Raw genomic sequence first — 4861 nt, forward strand, 5'->3', positions numbered from 1 at the left:
CTCACATAACCACAGTACAGATATCAACATCATTAACTTTAACATTGATCTGATACTTTAATTTCATCTACTTTCTGTATTTTATATATGGAATATTCTGTATTCCAATTGTGGCAATTGGCAATTTTTTGTGCTATGCTGTTTGCTTCTTTCTGCCGGTACAGGATCCAGTCTAGGACCAGGTATTAAATTTACTTGTCATGTATCTTTATTCTCTTTCGATTAGAATATTTCTACAGTATTTCTTTATATTTTATGACATTTGCATTTTTGAAGAATACAGTCTTCTCCACTCTACATTTTTTTAAAAATATAGTGTCTCTCATTGTACTTGCCTGATATTTCCTCATGGTTAGATTCAGGTTATATACTCTAGGCTGGAGTACCACATAGGTGATGCTATGTCCTTCTCAGAGAATCATATGTGAAGGCATATAATGTCCATCTGCCCCTTCATTTGGTCATATTACTTTTGATCACCCGGTCAAGATATTGCCCAATCATTTCACTGTGTAGTTACTATTTTACCTCTTGCAATCTGTGGGAAGACACACTAAGAGGCTGCAAATAAACTGCTCTTCATTCAAATGTCACTAAATTTAGTATCCATTGATCCCTGCTTGAACCGATCTTTACCATCATGGTTGAAAAATGATGATTTTTCCAACTCTAGCACTCCCTCCACATTTACCAGTCAGTCCTCAGTATTCTACTATAAACATGAGCCCTCCCTTCACCTTTATTTATCTTTCTATTATCACTATGAACTCTTGGATTCCTATTTTTCCTCAGTGGTTTATAATTCATTATTGTCCTTAATTACTTTGGTGTTCAAATTGTTCTATATTTGGACAGTGGGAACCCCCTCAATCTGGTCCCTGTGTCCTTGTGATATGACCCCATTAGTTTCTTGAGCACTTCCTTACTTTCTGACATAATAAGATGTTCCAGGCTCATCTTGTGCCTACCCTGCTCCAACTCTGGAATCATCCACTTCTCCAAGAAGCTCTGACTTCTTTTAGTGGGAAATGGTAGTAGAGACCAAGACCTGGGCTAGGTATGTTGAATTGAATGATAGAAAGTTCCTATGGGAGCTGACCAGATAGATGAGGGTGGTCCTGCCATGGGAGACAGAAAGGAGAACAGGAGTTAGAAGATGTTCTCAAGAGTATGCTCAGCTCCTATGGCAAACCTTGTAGCTTGCTCACACGACAACCTCACATGCTCCTCCTTATGCTAGAAGACTTGCTCTTTGCCCAGCCCTGGGAGATGAATCATTATTGGTTTAAGCCAATCTCGGTAATCCCATTTCCATTTGCCTAGTGAGGCCTACTGGTGAGCATGTGACCAGTTCTGGTCAATGACACCTTAGGAAAAGTCTGCTGTGGGGTTTCTGAGAAATATTGTGCTCTCTGATAAAAGTTGCAAGCCTTGGGAGAAAATAGCCTCTTTGTCTCATGCCTCTTTTATGCTGGTTAGAATGTTGTTTTTTGAGGATATGATGTTAAGTGCTGTAGCAGTCATCTTGTGGACAGTAATTAATTCAATAAATATTTATTGAGTGCATCCTATGTGCCAGGAAATGTTCTAGGTTCTGGGTACACAAGAGTAAATAAAACAGACTTAAGTCTCTGCCTTCACAGAGCTTACATTCTAATGCGGGAGAAAGAAAATAAATAAAATATATGGTATCCCTGATGGTGATAAGTGATATAGAGAAAAATGAAGCAGGGGAGGAAGAGAGGGAACGTAGAGATAGGGTTGTAATTTTTAATAGGGTTATCGAGGACAGCCCAATTAAAAAGGAGTTATTTGAGAAAAAAAAACTGCATGCTTCATGAATTCAGGTATCTTCACAGGGGCCGTGGTAATCTTCTCTATATTTTTTCACTTTTAGGGAATATGTGCTATTGAATAAAGGGGAGATGTTGCTACACATTAGGATGGTAGAACATAAAGATGGAAAGAGCCTGTGTCTTTGAAGACATCATTGAACTGCTGAATTAAGCAATCCTGGAATTGACTTGGTTCCATACTTCTTGTTATGTGAGATCATGAAGTGTCTTTATTGCCTAAGTGAGAATTAGTCATATATCTGGAGTCACAGCCTAAGTACTGTAACTGATCCAGTGGTTATTCAGTAAGTTCACTTGACCGGCTCAGGAAGCAGATATAGGGACAGCTTCCTGATTTCAGTTGTGCAGGATTTGGAAGATGGGAGCGCTAGAGCTGGAAAAATCATCATTTTGCAACTATTTTGTTAAAGATTAGTTTAGGAAAAGTTCAATGGACACTAAATCTGGGGGACATTTTAATGAAGAGCAAGTTACAGACTGGTCAGAGGGGCAATGTTAAAGGCTGAATGTTACCAGGGATCCCAGGAAGGGAATTACCAATCTGGAAGATTGAAGATGACCATAAAAGAACATAAAGATGAGGAAGAATAAAGGTACTAGAAGAAGGGAAATTATTTGGGAGATGGGAAAGCATGTGAAGCAGGAAAGCACAGCCTTTGGCATGAAAGATTTGGGTTAGAGCTGCAGTTCTGATGGTTATTGGCTGAGTGACCTTGGATGAGTAGCTTCATCTCTGAGCCTCAGTTTCCTTGTCTGTAAAATGACAGTGATGATACCTGCCTTAAGGTAGATGTTGGAGGATTAAATGAAGTAATTTATAGGAAAGTTCCCTGGCATATAGCAGGTTTTCAATAGTAGTAGAGTTTGGTCGACTGTGTCAGTATAGCATAGTGGGTAGACATGTAGGCTCTGAAATCAGACTGCCTCAGTTCAAAACCTTGCTCAGCCACTTACCAGCCAAGTGACTTGGTCAAGTTAAATAATCCCTGGTTTCAGTTTTTTCAACATCAAATAGTAATGACAGTGATGTCTACCTGAATATTTGTATTAAATTAGACGCTAAATGTAAAGTGCTTAGAATAGTGTCTGGTTGAGTAAGTGCTCAGTAAATTTTAGTTGATATTATTAAATGTGACAGATATTTCAAGGAGGATCACCGCATTATAAAAAAAATGGTGTACTCCACTGTACTCAAAACTATCAGAGGAATAATAACAGTAATCAACGAATCTCAATTTATAGATTTAAAGAAAACCTTTCTTGTCCTTCCTCAGAAGCTCTTGGAACGTATTATGAAGCTTTATAACACTAAATCTACTTTCTTACAAAGAGCTTAAGTGTCTTGCTTCAGGTCATGATGTTGGGAATTAGAACCCAGCCCTTCACTGAATCTTCTTCCTGAACTAAATTGCTCTTTATTTCCTCTTTACATATAGTACCTAAAATTCTTCCAAGTTTGGCTTCTCGCCACTGAAGTACTTGACCCGAAGTCTCATGTCCCCTCTCCCAGACAAAAGACTTGAGACTTAATAAGAGATAATACTCAAAACCTTTAAAACACCTTTTGTCTCAGTAGGAGCTGGGTCTGGAAGGTCCCCTCTGCGTCAGTCATTTCCCTGTAGTTGTTGGATCATAGGAAGGCATGGCAGGAGCCTGGGGAGAGGGAGGTTGGAGTGGCCAGGGCCAAAGGAGTACTTGAGAGGCTTTACGCAGTGGCTATTTACAAACCAGTACAGAAGTATGTTAATATTTTAACCCCAGAATTTTAATCACAATGCATACCAGCTGTATATCAGTCCTGGGCCTAGGAGAACATTCTTAGCCACCCCAAACACTGCCATAGAGAGTTCTTGAATTCCTTGAGATCCTCCTGCCAGCTATAATTAGACATACAGCTAATACTATAACATTGCAAATAGGGGGTTTAAATAAGTCTCTAAAATTCTACCGTTGACCTTGGAAAAGTGTGCCTGTTCTGCTGCTGCTGCATTTATACTTAAATCCAAGGTGAGGTTTATTAGATATGAAGATTACAACTTGCCCATGTGGTGGAGTTAAGCTAGAGGGTCTCCAACTATATTTTTCAAGTAGAAGGCATCCTGTGGTTTGAGAATGACCAAAGGTTAAGGTGAGTCCTATTAGCTGTTCACATTTCACCAGCATTGGCTGCCAAGTGCAGACAGTGCAGCGAGTCCCTTCTGTTCTCTTGCTCCCAAGATTAAACTTTAGATTCAGGGAGCTGAGCAGGGGAAGGGACCCCAGTGTGGACTTGGGACCTTGACTGCTGCAGGAGAAACAGCCGTATGTCTTTCAGAGGCAGAGGTTTCAGTCTCCCATCCTGAACCTCACAGGCTCCTTTTGGCCACCCAGGAAACAGGCAACGCTGAAGCTGGGCAGGCAGGAGACAGACAGAGCCGACCCAAGGCACCAGAGTGTCAGGTACACAAGGGGCCTAGAGTCCATCTGTCCCACTTCGTCAATCCTTCTCCCTCCGGGCCATTATCAGACTCAGGCTAGAAAAATTTTTCAGATTGCCTGCTCCCACCCTCTCTAGCGGGTGTAGGACTCCCCTCCTCACCCTTTGTGCCATGCTCTCCCCACCCAGTTTCTAAGTGAACTGGGACAGACCTGGAAGCTCCCTGCCTCAGCAGGCACAGGATTCCACTTGATAGAATGTTCTTCCTGCTGGTGAGCCAAGCTTGCTCCCCTGTAACTTCCTCCTACACACCCATGTTCTGCCCTCAGGACAACCAACCAGACAGGACTGCCCCTTATTCTCAGGAATGTCCATCACATATTTGAACACAGCTTCCTCTGCCATTCTTGCTCCCTAGCCAGATTTCTCTTTCCCAATCTAAATATCCTCACCTCTTTCAGTCACTCCTTATCAATGCCAAAGGAGATGATGCTTATCTTGGTGCCTAAGTGAGGCAACTAATTGCCCAACCAGGGCAACTTGGGTTTGATTCACATTTGTGAAACTTTGGGTAAGTCACTTTGCCTCT

General features: G+C 41.4%; 1 pseudogene; it reads right to left on the reverse strand.

Moving 5' to 3' along the window:
- Positions 1 to 1819: 1819 nt before the first annotated feature.
- On the reverse strand, positions 1820 to 1918 carry LOC111771688 (U6 spliceosomal RNA; annotated as a pseudogene).
- Between the last annotated feature and the right edge of the window lie 2943 nt (positions 1919 to 4861).

Source organism: Equus caballus, chromosome X, assembly GCF_041296265.1.
Source record: "Equus caballus isolate H_3958 breed thoroughbred chromosome X, TB-T2T, whole genome shotgun sequence".
Classification (NCBI taxonomy): Eukaryota; Metazoa; Chordata; class Mammalia; order Perissodactyla; family Equidae; genus Equus; species Equus caballus.